Source organism: Excalfactoria chinensis, chromosome 8 (genome assembly GCF_039878825.1).
Source record: "Excalfactoria chinensis isolate bCotChi1 chromosome 8, bCotChi1.hap2, whole genome shotgun sequence".
Classification (NCBI taxonomy): Eukaryota; Metazoa; Chordata; class Aves; order Galliformes; family Phasianidae; genus Excalfactoria; species Excalfactoria chinensis.
In genome coordinates, this window is record NC_092832.1 from 21,234,701 (window position 1) to 21,255,816 (window position 21,116).

The following is a 21,116-nucleotide window of genomic DNA, read 5'->3' on the forward strand; positions in this document are numbered from 1 at the left end:
GGCCATATAATGGACATGAGAAAAACAGCCAAGAAATATCCAACGATTTAGATCTACTCTAGAACTGGGTCAACATACGGCAAAAGAAAATTAAAGTCAACAAATGCAAAGTAATGTTCATCGCCACACGATGCTTGGAACCCCTGCTAAGCCTAATTTATATAAATGGCTTAGAGAACCTGACTGAAAACTGGTTAAGCCTGCTGACAACACAAAACTGGGGAACTGGACACGGAGGGGAAAGGCAAAAAAGCAAGCAAAGAAATTCTACAGAGCCCTTCGCTTTGCTAGGTAATTTGGAAAAGGTACGGCAAATAACCCTTAATGTTGACAAATGCAAAGGCAATACAATTTATTTGCGAGATCTCAGAACAAAATGGGAATTGCCTTGGGCTTCTGCAAGGGGAAACTAAAATGGCTACAGCAAGAGGAGAGAAGCCTTTTCTGAGATAGGCCAGGTGGCACACCCACCTAACTTATTGTTAAGCTAAGAATGGGACCAAGCTGAACAATAAAAAGGAACAACATTCAGGTTGCTTAAAGGTAAACAGAAAAGAGCATCAAAATGTAAATGCATCTGCTATTACAGCAAAGTCTTTAGCTGGCAAGAAAACCTGTACTGGTAATACTCTGCCAAGCCTGAGCATAAGCAGAACCTTGATACAGGTGAATGCAGTAACCTTTGCATAAGGCAGAGAAAAAACAAAAGCACAAGCTCCAAAATGAAAACCAAACCTCTGAGAGAACGATTTTGGGGGAAATTTATCTATTATCTCCAGATTATTTCCAATTCTGCCCACTCAAAATGTACAAAAGAATCTCCTTCCACACAATCAGATCTTAAAGTGTTTGCAGATGAGGCAAGGAGGGAATAATTTTGCAGAACTATCATGCAGGTTCTAACACCACCCACTCCAGCACAGACAACTGACACAGCAGCATAGCGCAGGCTAGAGATATCAAGCCTATAAATGAAGCAGAATAAACTTATTATATAACTAAAACTTGCTAGACTGCCCTCCATCTTCAAGAGAAGCAATAAAAGATGACCCTTTGGAAATCTATTGTTCAATTTGGACATTAAAACCAGACTGTACCAACGCTTTGACAAATATACTACGCTGGTTGTGAGAAAGTGACTGACCTAGATACAACAAAGTGATACATATTGTAATAGAGAAGTGGGCAGTAGGAAGACATATAGGACAAATGCAGGCTTTAAAAGGAGAGCATATGAGAGCAAAATCAGAAAGGATCCTAAAAGGGGGGTGGGAATAAAAAATACAACACAAATGACATCACAAGTGCTGTAGTCAAGGAAACGAAAGTTTCCTTTTTTTTCTCTCCATTCAGAGCAAGCAATCATGAAATGGACAAAAAGAGGAATTCAGAGCCACTCCCATTTTCTTCCCTGAGCTAATACAACTTTCAAGGACAATGAAAAGAAGGTTTAGTCAGTATAGTTTTGGGATCTAATATACACAAGTCTTGCTTTTTCAGTGCTCAGTTTTGTAGTAATTCTGACTTTTGCACCTGACTTTGATCAATGCATGTTGCATCAGGCCAGAAAACAATTTGCATTGTGAGAACCCCTTATCTGCCCTTTGCTAGGCAGGCTTTCAACCACCAGATGTGTGTCTGAATAATATAACACTAAGTTAAATACTTATGATAGAGTAGCTGAACTCCATTTTGAACCTTTCTATGAACCTCATTCCCTTTGGTGTAACAGCAAAGAAGGTATTACATTCCTTACCCTAAGCTGACTTCCAGACCACAGAACCTGCAGGACAGTACAAAATTCCTCCTTCCACTCTCTGAGGTTTCTACTCTTCAGCTGGTCAAACCTGAGAAAGCAATTAAGAGGAATTGCACATAAGCATGCCTCCCAGCCTGCCCAAAGGAGCAGAGAAAGGTATTTTCGCTAACACAACTCTAATCACAAAGCAACAAGCTGGCCCACACCTGAAAAAAAAGTCAAAGGATGAATGTTACACATTGTACTTTACTGTTAATTAACCAACATATCTTAAAATCCTAACTTGCTTCTCTACACCTAGGGTAACACATGCAAGTTTACAGTCCCCAGTTTTACCCACCACCCTCTCTGAAATGGATCCCAATCATTTCCAAACATAAATTCAAAAAACATCATACTTGGCCTTTTGCAACTTGCTCATTGTCTTCCTGACCCGGTATCACGTTTAGTCACAAGGGGATGTGCATTCCTCTGCTGCAAAGCACACAGCACCTGTAAAACACCCCTACAAAGCTTAGCCAAGCACTGGGGCCATCTGCCCTGTGCCATAACATCAGAGGGATCACAGCACCTGCATCAGCTCCATTCATCTCCAGTAGAGTGGGGCTGTGCTACATTACCAGGGTGGGACTGGAGGAAGCACAGTAGGTCTGTCCTCTTGTGTTCAGCTTCCATCGAAGGTCAAGTCTTGACTGCCCAAGAAAAAGTGCTTTGTTCGCTGCTTGTAAATTAATTTCTTACCTCTTTTATAGAACAAGCTTAGAAAAAGTATCTCCTTATTTCCTTTCAAGCTATTGTATCTTCTTGCATTTTTGTGTTCTTTGCAGATTCCTAATCTTTGAGTCACTGCTGTAAGTAACATTTAGATATTGAATTGGGAACAACGAGTAGATCAGTGGCTATTAAAAATGATGACCTGATGCTGCCTCTGGAACAGGAAGTCCTTGATGACCTGACTGCAAAAACTGGGTGGATGCTTCACTGTTCTCTGCCTTGTGTTTCCCAGTTTGCTTCAGTTTTAGTACTATTCAGTCAAACTCGATCGTCACTAAAAGCTTTATCAAAGTGCATAGCCTTGCCTGAGGTCAGACCAGTCAAGTCTTGAGCCTCACATGAACTGTTCCGACGCATAGAAAATGTGTTTTTAAAAATTCCAGCCTCTCCTTATAAACCGGGCTGTCTCTAAAGAACACTGATTTTGAAATAGAAATAACCTCCATCTATTACAGTCTGTGCTACAAATAGCACCAGGAAGACTTTTGTTATTTTTATTTTAACTCGTTCACTCTCATCTATTGAATCACAATTCCTTATATCATGTTTTTGTTCATCTCATGCTAGTGGGACATGAAAACAAGCTTGGGTAGGTTTGTTGCCTAAACTTTCTGCTGCACACCAGCTGCCCGATGAAGCTACATTCTCTGAAGACGATGAGTATGCTTTTACCCTATTTCAATACCATCTCTACCACTTTTCCTGTGAGGAAAGCATCTTGTACCTAATATAACTCAATTTATGTATAACAAAATATTTCTTCATACAATATCTATGCATTTTAAAGCTATTTTGGGGTGATGAAGCTACACCTCTCCCATTCAGTTTTGTAAGTTTTCAGTCAAGCAGGAGTTTTGTCAAAGTGCCCAGCATTGCCCTAGAGGGACCAGACCAGGTGAGCACTGATCTCATGAGGAGGCCTTTCTCAGCACACTGGGTTCCCTGTATGCACTGATCACCTGTGTAACTCCTTGCTGCCAAATGTAAAGAATGGTACAAACTCAGCAGCATTTAAGGGAACAGATCTTGGAAATCTCAGAAACAGATCTTGGAAACATGCTTTAGCACGTGGATCAAGGGAGAACATGGGGCAAGCAATGACAGAATGAGACAAGAGAGTCATCAGGTGTAAGAGAAGACAGTTGACAAGAAGCTGACATTCTTGACTTGCAGGGTTTCTTCCATGAGGAAGGGATTTAATACACTTATTATCAACCCAATTTACACAGAGAGACAGGGAGTCAGCAGCTGCCCTTGAGTCAGAAGGGAATCAAGGCAGGGGGAGGAAGGGGATGAGAGGAAACTTGTCCCAACAACCATCAGAAACACCTGATCTTCCTCAAAACTGCCTTACTAAAAGTATCCCTTCGTTGCTTGCCCAAAGGCAACAATCATCAGCTTTAGTGCCCAAAACAATTAGACTCACACAATTTAAAGGCAGGTGGGAAAACACAGGAGAAAAGCACAGCAAAATGCTACTCCCTGTCGGCTTCTTAGAGAGCGGTGAGATGGGACAGCAGGAATGCTACAAGTAAAAGTGGAATGGGACAAAGGGAACATGCATTATACAAAAGGCTAAAAAGGCTGAAGGTGTCTGCCTTGCTCATCTAACCTGCACGTCTCTCAAGCAAACGAGCAAAGTGCTGTCTATATTGGTTTCCTGGTGGGCAGCAATGAAGGGAGGCAGACAAAGTGATATTTCTCTCTTTCTTGCCTTGAGCAGGTGCCAGCAGAAAGCTTTGGCAGCTGCTGAGTGTTGTGCTCTGGGATTTTCTGCAGCACAGAGTGTTGGTCTCACTGCCGCAGTTGGATGACACCAGACCTGGTGGTGACAATGAGCCTTACAAGGAGAAGTGAAGGTGTAAAAACAAGATGAAATCCAGGCTGTGCTCTTTTGAAGGGAAGAAAGCACTTACTGACGTCAAAAACTGCAGCCAGTTCCATTTGAGATGTGCATCATGCCCAAAATGAATTTGAAAGATCACAAATTCACCTGGAAGATTGATTTCATAGCCTGAGAGTCAGAACATTAACTCTGTACAGCTCAACTTCAAAACAGGCCTTTTTTTTCCCATTCGTACTATTCTTCTATGTTATTATTCTTCTGCCAAGGCAGGGAAAGCACTACCAGCCCTCACAGCCCACAAGAGGAACCTGAAAAGCAGTGAGCAGGAAGCGGGTTGGGGACCAGGGACATGTGAATGGTGCAGCAAGAGGTCAGGGAGGAGAAGGCTGTACCCGAGGTGCCAAATTGATATCTGGTCAGTTCTCCACCATCCTCAAAGCAAACAGACCAAACCACCATCTGGATGAGACTGAGCACAAGGTTCTGCTCTGTTCACTGCCTCTTCGTAATCGTTAAAGGGAAACACTCAAAATACATCCTGTGTGCACCATGCTTCACCCAGCTCATCCAGTTGCTCCTATTTTCAGCCCAACTCAAGCTTTCCACTATCTGGAGCAAAGGAAGAGGCAAACAGCTCATGTAATGCATGGAAAACACATGGAGAACGAAGTGCCAATGCCAGTCAACAACAGAATGAGTCCCGGGCAGGCAGACCCCCAGAGAGAACCATAGAACCATTCAGGTTGGAAAAGACCTCTAAGATCATTCAGTCCAGCCATCTACCTGCCACCGATATCGCCCACTAAACCATGTCCCTAAGTACCATATATCCATGATTCTTGAACACTTCCAGGGACAGAGATTCCACCACCTCACTGAGCAGTCTGTGCCAATGCCTGATCACCCTTGGCAAATAAATTATTCCTAGTATCCAACTTGAACCTCCCCTTGTGCAACCTGAGGCAATTCACTCTTATCCTATCACTGTTACCTAGCAGGAAAGGTGAAAACCCACCTCACCACGACCTCCTTCCAGGGCCTTTTAGAGAGAGATAAGGTCTTCTCTGAGCCTCCTCTTCTCCAGACTGAACAATCCCAGTTCCCTCAGCCACTCCTGATAAGACTTATGCTCCAAGGAGGGGTCTCGGCTGCCTCCTTCTCCCCTCCAGCCTTCTTCAAAGCCTCAAGCCCATCATGAAAGTCATCACAGACAATACAGCAACCAAAGGTTGGTGGTGGCATTTGCAAAAGGACAGACACAGAGCAGTCAGACAGCTTTGAGACAGACTCCCATCAGGATTTGGCCTTCTCAGGCTGTTTTACCCTGCAGCGGTTTCTGAAGCACGGTGTTTGCAAACTCACTCCTGCTGTCCCTGTGTTACGGCTCAGCTCTTCCAAGAGATAGGGAGCTGATTAGGTCTCTGCACTGCCTTCCCTCAAACACTCTCCCTCCTCAGCTCATTTTCTGTTGATGTGCCCAGTGTGGTTTTCTAACTCCTGACAGGGTTAATTGGCAGGCCCAGTAGGGGAAATAAAATGTTTCAGCTCTGTGCTTGCTTTTTTTGTCCTTGTTTGCTCATGAAGCTGTGGGAAGCGCTTGCTCCCAAAGGGTTAAGGAGCGAGCACAGCAGGCAGCTTGCTGCTCCAGATCTCTGCCATTTATTGCTGGCCCCTCTTCAGGCTGCTCAGGTGCATATTAAGGCCACTACAGGGTCAGCACACAACCCCTGCTCCTCAGCCCCACAGCTGTGGGCACAGAGGCCACAGGTAAGGGGCAGGGGGAGGGCCAGGGCTGAGCTATGAGATGGATGTGGCCATTGGAAGCCATTTTGGACCCAGGAGCAAGGAGAGCCTGTGGCCCTTTTTCTCTTCCACAAAGGCAGAAGCACCCTCACAGCTTCTCCTCTGATAGCACTCTCATTCCACTTGCATTTCCATTAGTTGCTAGTGAAGATTTATTACTCCGAGTGATTACGCTGTCAGCCAAATGAGTGGGGAGCAGGAATATCCTTTCTTCTTGCATTGCGGCCGCTGCACCATTTGGCTCTCAGTGGAAGAAGCCAAGATGATTTCAGTCTCTTTTTCTCGCAAGTATTATTTATTTGCAGCCTGACAGCATGTGGGAAAACCCATCAAGAATCAGAACCCCAGGGCATGGAGCTGGGTTATTATTCACCTATTTAAAACCTTAAGGAGCGGGGTGGTCCGGGAAGACTCCAAGACAAAGACTCCCTGTCAGCACTAAAGGCCATCTTCTCCTTAGAGATTCTACGGTCAAAAAAGGCATAGGAAGGGACTGAAAACAGGCAAAGAGGTTTGTGAGGAAATAGAACTGGCAAAGAAGAAGACAACAGGGGTGTCCATCCCACACTGAAAAAGCAGGGATGTTACACAAAATGGCCATTGCCAAGGAGATGAAGCGTACATGGATACACAAAGAGATTTTCCCAAGACCCAAGAGTTCATGGTTTCTTTTTGCAGGTAGATTTATTTTGGGAGGGGAGGTGTTTTTGTTTTTAATTTTCACTTCCTTGTAATAAGAATATTCCCCTGTCATGTGAGAATGCAGCTGCAGCAGTAGCACTGTGTTATGCCTGGATGACAAGAACACAAACCCAAATATAAAGAGAACACAACTGGTCTGATTTTGATTCCTACCTGAAAGAAATGCAAGTGACAAACAGATTGCACCAAAAAAAACACCCCACCAACATCTCTCATGCTGGATTTCTGACATTACTGGGCAGATTATTAAAATGGTAATCAGTAAAAAGGGCAATTTCAATCAATCAACTTCATCTCCTAAAGAGAAGCCACAGGAGGGAGAGTGAAGGAGTCAGGAGATCTGGTTGTGCAGATTTAGGCAAATCACTTTGCTCTGTGTGCCTGTTCCCTTCTCCTTTTATCTCACCAGACTGTGTCCTAGCCCTGTGTCATTGTCTAGACAACGTCATTTCTCCTCCTGTCCTGTGTTTTCATTCAAGAGAGCTGCCGGAGGAAAGGACAGGCAGAGCAAAGCACCAAGTCTGTAAGCTCTTCACAGAGCCACAAACAGAATGCAGATTCCTCATAATGAGTAACTGGTCAGGAATCCCTCTGGCAAAGTGTACCTTTTTTCCTTCCATACATTGGTCCAGCAGAGAACGACAGCGTGATATTCTGTTAGCAGCACCCTGTGCAATGGAGCTGAAGGCACGGCCCTGCTGGTGCACTGTGTGTGTCAGCACATCACTTCTGCTCTCAGTTTGCTTAGGCAAAATTCAGGAAGTTGCACACACAAATGCAATGTTAAAAAACAAAAAACAAAAACCAAACCTGTTATGATCACACAGTTGAAAGCCTTCTAATCGTGAGATGCAAGAGGAAGACTACGTGACTTGCCCAAGGCCAGGCAGACTCAGCGACTGAGCTCACAGCTGAACACAGCTATCCTGAAAGCCAAAACCCTCCATACATACCAAACAGAAAGACCCCAAATGCCCTGATCAAACAGGATTTAAACCTCCTACCAGGATCACTGCAAACACAGCTCATCGGGAAAAGGATGCGTTTCTCAGGGAGCTGTTTCAGCTAGCGAGGCTGGGGGGTTTGGCATTCTCCCCACTAGGCAGCAGCAGGACTGCTGGGATGAGGTTCCCAAGGTGCCTGCACTGCACAGCACACCTGGGACGTAAATATATCACATAAACTCTGTCCTTTTGGGTTCTTCTCTTTCTCTCCATATTCCCGTGTCACTGTGCGTGTCACCCTGCAATACCAGGTTGTTTATCATCACTGAGTGCCTACATTGGCCCCACTAGAGGAAAATCAAAGAAAGCAGCAGGAGCTGAGGTGTGTTGGGAAGGAAGCAAATTCTTTCCTCTGAGAAACATACGTACTTCTCCTCAGCTACCCCATACACACCCACACATTTCAGGCTGCCCGCTTTTCCCCCACCAGTCGTTGCTTTCAGCCTGGCGAGTCTCTGCACTTCTCCCCTGTCTCTGCTCAGATTCGTGCCTCGTTTCTATGGATTTCTGTGTCAGCTCCCTCAAGGATATTCGCTGGAATGGACACATTTACGGGATGACTAACATTCTGAAAGCAGGTGGTGCTATTATAGTCATACAAAAGCCACCTATTTTTGCTGCCTTGCGCTGTCATCCTGTTATACTTTGCTTTGCTTTGTTATCGTACCAACTTCTCTGCACCATTACTCTGGGCTGCTCCAGTTCTAGGGCCGTCTGCAGAGGACTGATAGAGGGGCACCTTTGTTCCCTGCAGTGGTGGTTTGGTTCTCCCCGACACAAAGAGACCTGAGAGTTTCTCTCTGTCATAATTCATTTGCTTCATGAATCTTGAGAACATACTGAAAGAAAAAAGTTCTGTTATGTATGCGTATCTAATGCACACACAGATCCATGTATATATTTTTCCCATGCTGTGTAGTAGCTTTAAAATGAAACCTTGGAAGAGAAGCATGTTCGCTTTATCCTTCTATCATACAAAGGATAATCCCTTTGAAAGTCATAAGGTAAGTCTTGAGCACTACCTGTTATTTCCAATTGCCTCTGTTCACATTAACTGCTGAAACATCCCAACATGTGTTGGCTTGAGAACCCTTAGGTTGTCTCATATCTCATTTCTTGATATGTGTCCTTACCTCCCTGCACTGCTGGGTTTGGTGTGGTTAACAAGAACATGATTTCTTTGAGCCAGATGCTGTGCAGAGTCACAGACTGTCTCCGTTCAAACATTATTTAAGCACTCAGGACTCAGGGAAAAACACAGGCATGGAGTTAAAATAAAACTGCATGATTAGAAATCACATTTCCTCAACCTCAGTCCGGAGATCTCGTTTAAATACCTAATAGCAAAGTGACCATGAAGAAACAATGTCAGCATATGGCAGTTTTAAAGTGCATGTAATAGAGCAGAGACCACTGCAAGAAGAGCCTCAAGCAGACCAAAACCTCTAGAATCTCTTCTGTCCTTTTCACCTTGAAAGGAGAAGCTCTGTTTCCAGCTCGGCGCTTTGCAAAACCTGGCAATCCTGATTCCGGCTCCTTTCACTCCTCACAAACCCAGTGGAGGGCAGTGCAAGTTGTATCTGTGATTCTCAAACTGGCTTATGGCAATCTAGCTTGTGTGTGAAGGATATGCATTCAAAGAGCCTACAGTAAGTACAGAATGATTAATACAGCACTGTACTCAATAGCTGAGACAATGCTTGTTATTGGGAGTGGAGGGGGGATGGGGGGAAGCCACTACCCTTCTGCTATAAAGGATCTAAATAGGAATCAGGCTCAGAATCGTTTCATGGTGTAAATGCCTTAACCTATTGTTCCCTACTTTATAACACAAATTCATCTATAATCAATTATAGCTTGAAATGCTCCTTAAATATTGAGAAAAATTTACAGCACATGCAAAGGCCCCTGACAGTAACTGATGCAATAAAGCAGAGCAGGAAACTCCTTTTTCTTATTAAAGGCTGAGTTTAAATCCTTCCACAGACAGATGCAGTTGCTGTGCTGTTTACTGCTAACCTTGAATTCACATTAACAAGTGTATCAAACTTTCCCTTCCCCTCGGAGTGCTCAGTGTGGGAACTCCTCTGACAGTAGCTGCACGTTCTCCTCTCCTCACATTTCATCATGGAGCATTCTCTCCTAATCAATACAGGTCAACTTGGGATCCCAAAGGGATCCACAGTGAAAACTATTGACATCAACAGGTCAAGAATAGACAACATATGATTTATATACAGCAGAGAGCAGAAACCATAAGCAGGAGAAGGATTTCAAATTCTCATCTGGTGTAAATCAACATATCTCCAGATTTATACCAGCTAAAGACAAAGCAGGAAAGCAAAACAAAGTGAAACAAAACATACAAAGGAGAAAACAAGCATTTTTAATGACCTCAGAGATGCAAACAAGATCTCATTATAGCACTGTCCCACCAAGATGTGCTGTGACACAGCCAGGCTAGTACAGCAGGAAGGCTTCTCACTGACCTCTATACCCTGCCAAGCCAGGACATAGAGTGGAAAAAAAACGAAGAGAAAGCCTGCTTTGTTCTTGATTTCAGCAACCATCAGAAAAAAACATCCCCTTCCCTTCAGTTGCGTGCCATTGAGGAATGAAACGTTTCATGCCAGAAGAGGGCACTTGAGCTACAGGCAACACGATCTGTGCTGCTGGTGCTGACCCAGGCAGGGATCTGGGGATGGGGAAACCACTTTATTCCACCCAACCTGGCTGTACTGCGAGGTGCAAAGAGGCAGCAGGCTGCTGGGCCTCTGCAGTCCTCTTCAGAGAGGGCCTTGAGTGCTCATCCACACTGACTGTGCTGCCTTGACCTTGCTGAAGGTTACACTCACCGTGCAAAGACCTTGAGCCTGAGCAGTCAGGTCATACAGGTCTATTTTGAAATAGCAATTAATTGCCCCACCTACAACACAACAAATTACATCCTGTCCCTACTCTTGTTATTATTCCAGTAAAACGGATTATGTGCCAAGTGAAATTCTCACCTGCCCCCATAAAAGAATCATAGAATCGCTAAGCTTGGAAAAGACCTCTAAGATCATCCAGTTCAGCTGTCCACCTATCTTCAGTATTTCCCACTGAACCACGTCCTTCAGTACAAGACTTTCTGGTGCATAATAACATTTAAACTCCATCCAGCCTTTCCCTCAGCACAGGCCTTAGTTGAGTCTCTCTTTTGCTCAGCTACCTATATTTAGAAATCTTGCCCAAACTTAATACCTCTGAGAACTCTGTTTCTCTGTCACTTTTGGCTGGAACCAAAAAATTGAGCTCAATGGAGTCAATATGTACAACATACACACACTCTGGTTGCCCATCAAAAGGACCCTAAAGACTAAGGCTGCCTTTTTCCAATTGTACCAGTCGCTTCAATGTAAGATGGATCTCCTTACAAAACCTACTTGTAGGAGCACATATATGAGTATACATCCCTCCAAACATATTTTGTATCCTTGAAAAAATCTTGCCAGCAACACAAATTTCAGACATTGTGCAAAAAAAAGCCAACAGCAACAACCCCAGAATCATGGGCAAGAAAGAACAAAAGAGATAGAGAAAAAAACAAATGGAACGATACAGCAAATTTAGTTTCTTTTCTCTGGTGTTCCCTATGATAAATCCTATCTGTACCACCTAATTCTCAGTGTCTCCCTTGGAGTGGCTAGTCCTCTACATCTCCAAAGTTTCCAGACACATAAATAAACCAAGCACGGATAAATTGGGACTAAAGATCTGTTTCTCAGAGAAATCTGGCAGCTGCCTCAGTTTATTGGCAGTTCATTTATCATCTCAAGAAAAATATTGATGGTTCTGGAGACACAGGTCCTTTTCTGCATCCTGGTTGAAGGAAGGCTGCCCTTCTAGGCAGGCTCTGGAAAGAAAGTCAATGCAACAAATTCTACTTGGCAGACACATGAAGGATGTGATGCAAACAGGAATCATTAAGCAAGGAAGAAGGGGCACGAGGATGATAACTCTATTGGCCCAGGAAGGGCCAATCCACACATCCTCATGGATATCACAGCAAGAATCTGAGAGTGGATGACCACTAACTGACAGTCATGGGCTGCTTCTCCAAGTGAGTTATTACTGCCACACAATCCAAAACAAGGAGTTTGAGGCTGTATTCTGCCACCAGAACCAACCACTTATCAGACCTTGAAAAATTCCAATGAAAAATACATCACTTTATGCATATCCTCCAACACCGTTTCAGCCAACTACCTACAGATAGCTTTTGCTACATGCAACAATCTAATGCCCACAGATCCCTCCTTTCTACACAAGAGATCTCAAGTAGCCAACCTGTAAGCTGGAATTCTAAGGGACTGGGGAATGAAGAAAGGATAAATGGGCTGTCACTTATCATTTGGTCTTTTGTGGCATCAGATGACAGCATCAGGTTTAATAAAAGTTGCTTAGTTTTGGAAAAAGAAATAACTGGTCTGACAGAACCATACACAAAACCTGACTGTGGGAGTATGCAATCCAGGAGCTGATTTGCTGAGAAAGAGTGATGCACACCAAACATAGTGACAGAAAATATGGTATTTGGGATGTTGCTTTAATACAGTAGTTTTCAAAAGCCACGTATTCCCTCAGCAGTAGCTGGTTCCTGGGCTCTCTTCACCAACACTCCAATGTATGATCAACAGAAATTAAATAATCTTAACAGACTTTGAATCCCCTTCAAGTTTAGGAAATAGGAAAGTACAGCAGAACACAGACAGATGGTTAAGCACATGAGGAACTGGACACATAATGATTGCAGCATATACTCTGAACCTGAAAACCGTATCTTTTATGTTGGTGCTTGTATCTTTATCCTAAGCACAAGCAATAGTCACAATGTACAGCAAATACAAACCCTGCTGTTGGAGTCACTGGATTTAATTCTCCATTGCTTAGCAACTCATATGGTCGTGGATACCTGGAAAGAATGTGTTAAGACGATATATCAACTCCAGAAATGAAAGAATGATTTTGATCTAGTAATGTTCTTCCACTCACAGTGTACAGGATAAGTACTCAGAGAATAACCAGGTCAGCTAGGAGGCTTCAAACATGAAAAAATGAGGAGAGCAGATGGCATCAGTGCCACTTCCGGTGTAGCAATAAGGAATCACAAAAAATAATGCCTGCAGGTGGTAGGCTTAAAACAAACAAGACAGCGCTAAGCTGTGGAAAGCCCTGGCAAGAAGTGCTATGGACACTAAAAATTTATACAGGTTCATTGGAGACATCCATTGAGTGTTACTACAGGTAATAATCAACATCTCTAGCTCTGGTATTCTAAGCCACTAATTGCTCAAAGCAGTTCTCGAAGGGAGAATGTTCAGGGGATGTATCATTATTTGCTTATTCTATTACTATATTCTCAGGCATCTGCTTTTGGTCTCTGTCAGAAACAAGACACAGCAGAGGACTGATTTTGATCTGAGCTGATTCTGGGCATTTCTGTTAAGAGAAGAGACATGAGCGAAGAATCAGCTCGTCCTGCTCTTACAGAAACACAAAGGTGACTCTTCCGAACACTACTTTAAAGCTACAGATTATCTTTAGTCTCTGACTGAGGCATGTTTAGACTTTTCTGATCTGGACCCTGGACAATGTGTCACTTCTTAGTTACAAGAAAAGCTGTTGGCTTGGGGTGAGTGTGCAGTGGTCTTGGCTTGAATGGGTATTTATTTCACCTGTGCATTGTATCTTTCGGGCTTTTCGCTCCTTTCAACAGTGGCTTGATGGAGAAGGGGTATCTGCTTCCCAGCACACGATGAGATATCCTTTGTTAAGGATTTCAGAGATATTAGGGATAAAAATTTGTAGAGAAAAGGAAAGTGAAGGGAGGTCTTTCCTCATTAATGACAGGCAAGGAAGGTAACAAGATGTGGGATCTGTTTCCTTGACTTTCATGCCTACTGTCTTCCTCTGGTTTCTAACAATAGAGATGAAGCTGTCTCTACCAGAGAGATTAATTTTGGTCTCTGTACTCATTCAGGCAGCTATTTGTCATGAAACTTGTAGGAATGTAATATCTCTGAGACCTTCATCACTGTCAAATTCGGTTGCAATTGGTCAAGCAACTGAGACAGACAGATACACATACAGCAAGACGCTGATTTCTTTGCTGAGTTCCCTAAAACTTATCTCTGATTCCCTTTCAGGAAATTGGTATGAGGAACTAAGGAAGTAGTATTAAAAAATAGCTTCTGCTTCTGCCCTAGAATTCCCTTTAATCACAAAAGGCCCTGCTGAGCCTCTAGGTGTAAAGTATATATATAAAAGAAAGAAGCGATATTTTCACTGAAAGAAAGCAGACAGTGGGTAAGAAGCAGAGATTGGGTGTGTCTGAACAATGCGAAAAATCAGATGAGACGACCAGAAGTCATGGAGACACAGTTGCAAGGGGTAGTGGTAATGACCTAAAGCCACAACTAAGATGGATCAGCACTGAGCAGGAGACCCAGCCAGAAGCGAGGAGAGAGAAGACGGAAAAGATTGCAAGCATGGAGATACACATAACCACCACTATGGGCTGGCAGGAAAGCACACAAGCCTATCGAGGAGATAGCAGTTCTTTCTGTTTATTGCATTTTGAAAAACGCCTCACTCTGAATGGCTTTTTCTCATTCCCATTGACATTTGGGAAAGCTCCAAAGCACATCACTAGCCGAAGCCCTCTCCCAACCTCAATCTTCAACCCACAGATGTTACTCTTTAGTCATATTAACCACTCCCCTCAGACATTTCCAACAAATTGCTAATATGTTTTAAGCCCTGCTCCCCATTGCCTTTCAGATTAGCCTTGCCCTTTCCTTTGCACTTAAGTTTAGCAAGTGTTACTAATAGGAATTTAACATTTACCAAAGAATTATTTTAACTACGTGCCTAATAGCATTTGTATAGCACTCTGAGTACCCAAGAGCCTCGCTATCAGTTCCATATGCTTAGTTTTGTCAAAGTTGCTTATAAGACAATGGAAAAATACAAGTTTACAGAAAAGACAGTCCAGAAGAGAAACAGTCAAGAACTTGAGCCAGTACCAAAAGGGACAGCAGTGCCTAGAGGGAGCTTTACCTTTGTTTATATTAGCCACAACTCTGCAGTCCTTCATGTAAAGCAACCTTCTAACCATTCAGTGAAAGCATCACTTGTGCCTGGATGAAGTTATTTGTAAAAGAAATAGTAGTGGAAAAATGTAGCAACATTTATTACTAACAGGCAAATGATTTTTTTTTATACCACCAACAAAAACACTCTGAATTATAGAGTTTTGTGCTTACGGTCCACTAGTTTATCTGGTCTTATAGCAACGAGTCATTGATAGCTCGGATGGAAAGCACTGGGGAGGATTTCAATCAGTAAAGCCTCAGTGGCAGTCTGGCACGAGTTAGCATGCAGTCTCTCAAGAGAAACCCCAAAGGCTGAATTGGATATAAGATCATTTTTGGAGTAGGGCTTCTTCATCTTGGCTAGCTCATATGTATCAGTCTTCCCATGTCACTAGATACAGCCCTACCTGGGCCAAAGAGCACATTCTCTGTCAGCACAGCTGGCAGAAAGCAAGGAGACTATTTGCATGTGTGCTTCTGTAAGATGCTTCTGCTTCTAATGTCCACAAGGTCCCTGTTCCCAACTAGGTTTGTATATACTGACAGCTCTCAAGTCTGACCTGCTTGCCTTCCTTCCTGCCAGAAAGCCAAATGAATGCTTACTGAACAGAGAGTATGCAGAGCACCTGGACATGAGGAGAAATGGACCAAGTACATAAGACAGCTCTGAATGCAGCTGCTAACTGCAAGACCGTTTCCAACTCACATGCGTGGTATTTGGTTCCTGGCTCCCAGCCAAAAAGTAACAGGAATCATATGGTTAAATCCTCAGGAAATGCTTTGAAGATACCTTCCAAGACTGATATTCTATACTTCTGAAAAAAATAAAATAAAATAGATCTTTCTTTAAAAGAAAATAAATAAATAAATAAATCCCCACCTTTATAACAACGCTTTGCACTTTTATAGCATCTTTCATCTGAGGCTATCAAAGCACTTTGGGATACACCCGCTAAGAAATCCACTGCAAAAATTACAGATATTCCTAACTTGACTGTAGTCACTTGCCTTAATTTCCATTTTTTTACTGACACTCCCAGATGGTGTCTGCATAGATTGATACAGTCAGTGCTACAGGCAACAAGATAAACAAGCCTACTTCCAAACATACACCCCCTCACCCCCCCAGCTCTTCCTCTTAAAGTATTTCTCTACAGCACTGTCCACTGTATTGAGGAAAGAGGTGTGAATACAGCAACACCATGCGATGCTTTTCAATTTGGTTACACTGCACTTCATTAAACAGACTTTCTCCTTTTCTTAATTTCCTTTGAGCAGGTTCCCCTGTACATACCTGATATGAACAAACACACGGATTCCTTCTGGGTATGAGCCAACAGCTGCAACTCTGAAAAATATCAGCTTCTTATATCATTAACTGAGTTTCCATGGTGCCCTGGGGCAGAGATATTGATGCTTGACAGCATTATCACTATAAAGTAACTTTACAACTCTATAATTTAACTCTATGCTTCCAGTAATATTAAGAGCATTTGAAATTGTGGCTGTAAACCTTGACACTCTTTCACACAGACTGGGGATTTGAAAGAGGATTTTGTTTTCCTTCCTCAAAGACAGCCGAAAACATGGTATTGAGAAAGAATCAAATACTGATGATGTGCAAGGAGGTCACTCTTAGGGAAATCTACGCAGAACCAGGATTAATGCTATTTTTTTTCCCTTTTTTCTTTCTTTTTTTTTCTATTCCCTCCCCCCCAACACACAGAAAGGAGCCTGTTTTCTAGGAGCTTAACAGAAGAAGGATAAAGAAGAAGACCTCTGGAGGTCTTTTTCTGACTATACACCTGACTTAGAAATCATCGTGGCAACAAGTTCTATCTTGAGTTCAAACGTAAGCCATGCTGGGTAACCTCTGAGGAGCTCCCTTGGATTTATCATCATAGCCTTGCATATCTCACTGGCTTTTGCTAGTAGTGTTGACTTTACTGGGTGGGAATGAACCTGAAAGGGTTATAATCTGGCATTAGGATCTTCTAAGGATACTGCTAATGCAGCTGTGAGGATCAAGGCAGGCACCTGCTAAAAAAGAAAAAAGCTACAAATAGCCAAATACATTGCCCTAAAGGACTAGCAGACAAATGAAGCTCTAAAAGTTATAAATGCCTATACTATAATTGTTGTTTGCATACAGATTTCTGTTCCCCTGGACAGGCATTCACTGAGATCCACGTACTCTGTAAGAAGAATCTGCATATAAGCTAATGACTCTTTCCTCCAGAGGATTTAACTTCTGAAGTCCCCAGAGGTCAAGCAATAGGCTGATAGCCTGAAGAAGAAGAGTAAAGCCAACTGGGTCCCAGCTGTCCCAATAGTCCAAGATTCAATTACCTCTTAGACACCTCAAGAGACTCCAACCAATCCAAGCTGTCATTCTGCATGTGCTGACAAGTGTGCACACAAGATGTAGCCACAAAGATGTCTTCTACATCCATAAACACAAGAGTTCAGCAGTGCAGCTATACCCTGTTTAATGAAAACAAAGCTTACAGTTCAACATTTACAGTGAAATGGCAAAAACAAGTCATACCTTTACAAATCGGTTCAGCTACAGTGTTAAAGTATCAAGCTCATTTCTCAACTGTTTGTAATGTGATAAGACTTATCTTGAGATAACAGTAAGAATGTCTATTTCTTCTTCAAATGTGATTCCAAAGCATAGTTTTGTTTCTTTTTAAACAAAAGAAGTATCATCAAATTCCTTGAAGTAAACCTACATACTTAGAAAAGCCATAAAAAGGAGAACTATTCCATCAGACCCGCGGTACAGGGTTCCAAGCTCCTCCACTCAGAAGTGATGTCAACAGTAGGTCTATTTAAATAGATGATTTAATGCCTGTCTTTGGGTGGGGCCTCTCCTACCCTACCTAGGGAAAGCTTATCATAAAGATAATACACACTGAAGTCAAGGATATGCTGATAATTGTGGCACCCACCCATCTTGATTATTCTCCCTACAGCTACCAGGCTACAGTCACACCAGTTCTTTCCTTGTGTCCATCATTTCCGTCTGCTACTTCTTGGCAAGTCTCAGGAGGAGTGAAACCTTTTATGCTCTCTTAAGGGATGCCTGCTGTGCAGCAGGGATCCAGTTCAAGCGCTCTAAAAAAAATGAACCCAATAGATGTGAAAACTGTTGATGCAAGGCTCCTTTAGTGGCCACTCTTAGGTCAGGCTGTGACAGCTGCTGATCAGCAGCTATTGAGGAAAGCAATTCTGGGTATGCTATCAGCAGCGCTCAGAGTCCTGCAGCTGCGGATTCATCCTTCCTCCCCCTCTTTTATCCTTTGCTCCCTGCCCAGCTATGAGGCTGTTGTGTACCTAAGAAAGCTCAGCAGCTGAGCTGCTGGTGGTGAATGCTATGGAACAGTTTACATGCCTCATGTCATAAGCCCAGTAAATACCTAGTAAAACATGGTATTTAATGGAAGCATATCAGCTAACGTTAAAGCTTCTTTACCTTGTGCTGAGCAAACTGTTGCTATGCTGCCTTTTTAATCAGTTACCACCAAATGTGCGTGTGTGTGAGAAGGGTTTTAAACATTTCTCTGTCCACTTACTTCCATGCAACAAACTGACAAGCTTACAATCCTCTTATTATGGCTTCAAAACACAGCCCATTCACTGTTATCTACAGCATGCTATCACAGGATATTCTACAGAGCCAGGCTTATAGAATGGATTCCTAATGTTTCTTGTAATCCAGGTATACTTCAGTTAGGCACAGACCCACCAGGTACATACGAACCTCTGAAAGAATGTGTAACAGGATGTTCAGGAAGTCACACCTAATGCAATATTCTCAGTGCAAAGCACAAGAGGCACTCCAGCAATAAATATCACTGATATAATGCTAATTGAGGCCTAAGACATTCAAATAAACACATTAGCTCTCTTTATTTTAGAAGAGAACAGAAATTCAACGTTCCACAGAATGCTGTTATTCCACCACAGAGATCCCAAGACATAAACCCTCTGCACAGACTGATGGAAAGTCCTTCACTCCCAGATTTCATTTGTTTTTATAGAACAAACCAGATTCAATCACCTAAATGCTGAATCTTCGAGGTACCATTCTGACAACATCAGAATTGAAATAATGCTGTTACGCTGAATATTTGTCTCCCATTTTCTTGTATGTAAGCTGTTTATCCATTTATTTCTATAATTGCTGTACTTCAGTGGTGCAAGTCTGAACAAAATGCATATTCTTATCCAATGAAGAAACGTATCTAATACAGGCTTGTGTAGAGGTTGTGGTGTAGCTCCTAACCCTCAAGGAACACGAAAAGATTAAAAAAAAAAAGTCATACACTTTCACAGTGTCATGAAAGGGGGGGGTGGTACTTTGATCTTATTTGCCTTGAATGCTGTAAAGGAAAGAAGCTGACAGGTAGGATTACATGCCACCAGTGCAAACAGAAGACTATTCACAGTTTATTCAGTTTTCTCACCTGTCAGATGGGTTTATTTCTACCAGGGAACTCTAGGAAAATCTTAGGCTAGATGAATATTTTTGTAGATTCTCAATGAGCCAGTGTAGCTCACTTCTGAATACGGGGTATGGTCTCTGTAGTCTCTGTTCATGACTGTGGGTTGCATAAATTCTGTGGGTTCCCTAACACAGAAGTTGAATCTCAGCCTGTAATTTTGAGGAAATTCGAGCATTTCCATCATCCTGATTCAGGTTCTATTAAAAACAACAACAACAAAACAAAAAACTGAACAACAATAAAAAAACCCCAACTGAACTACCAAAAACAAAACATCAAGACAACTACAACAGCAAAAATAATCCCACAAACCAATAGCATCACTACGGGATATTCATCACAATAAATAATAACTTTTTTACAAGTCCTAAGAAATAAGTCTTTGAAGGCAGATTTCCTGAATACTTTCCCTATCAGTTCACAGTATTTGAGCTCACGACATTTTCTTCATTTATTTGCTTGACTTGCTGTCTGCATGTAGCTAGATAGTTAACAGAAGCACGCCTGTCCTTGGAGGCCAATGTGAGTTGACTGTCTGTGCCTTTGGTTCAGGTCCATTAAAAAATCTGAGCATTAATTAATCACTGACTTGCAAATAGCTTGGAAAAGTTGTTCAGGCTAAATGGGAACGTTCTGCAATTGTTTTACTCTTGGTTACAGACACTTCTGTGAGATGAAAACTTCTCCCTTGCCAGGATACAGGCTGCATAAATCCAACCACTCCTGTGCTAAAGCAAACAAGACCAGAGTCTGCCTCAAGCAGCTCCATTTCTTTCTCTAACTAGGAAACTGCACACTTGAGGAAGAGTTGTCGTAAGTAGCCCTCCTGAATCCCATTGGAAAGGAAATAATAAAAAACTACCAGGGCAAAATGACAGCAAAGCATATGACACGGGCAGACAGCCTTCTGGAATCCTTCTGGAGAAAGAAACTAAGCCAGCACGACCTGCAAGTCATCAAGAAAAACATACTCAAGGGAATGATCTCATTTGTATAGAGGCTCTTCTCACTCCTTCCAAGCTATTCTTGATAAAAAAAAGATGATAAATAAGCAGTTGTCAGTACAAAGAGTGCTAAGTGAGGAGGAAAATTAAAAGTGAAAATAAGGCATATGTCTTAGAAGGCCAAAGTACCAACATAAGAAAATAAATATCTAAACCAACATGAAAATGTTGCCCTCAGTGGCAAGACGCAGTCATGATGGTTAAAATTACTGGGAAAAAAATGACTTTATATTCCAAATGCTCAAGACTTCTAAGTCACCTTAATATATTCAGCCTTTACCTTCCTTGGAAACGCTAAATCAGAAAATAACCACGCAAATGATTCAGAATTATTTTCCAATAGCTACCCAGATAAATGACAAAATGAAACAAGACACTGAGGCTCAAAGTACAGGCACTGGTTATTTGACTGAGGACCGTGGCAAAAAAGAAAGAAAAAAAAAAAAAGAAACAGGTCATAAAACCAGAATTCTACAAACTGTTGGATACAGTGAGATAGCCAGATGGATTTGTGCCTTTTGAACAGTGAGACATTGCACCTACAAGTCCTCAAAAATGCAGACAACTTTGTCAGCTT

The 21,116-nt window shown here is 42.4% G+C and overlaps 1 protein-coding gene across 3 annotated transcripts in view; it reads right to left on the reverse strand.

Annotated features, from left to right (window-relative positions):
* The window catches only part of LOC140255477 (BEN domain-containing protein 5-like), an 812,733-nt gene that overhangs the window by 59,274 nt on the left and 732,343 nt on the right, over nt 1–21,116 (reverse strand). The gene's annotated exons all lie outside the window — the stretch shown is intronic.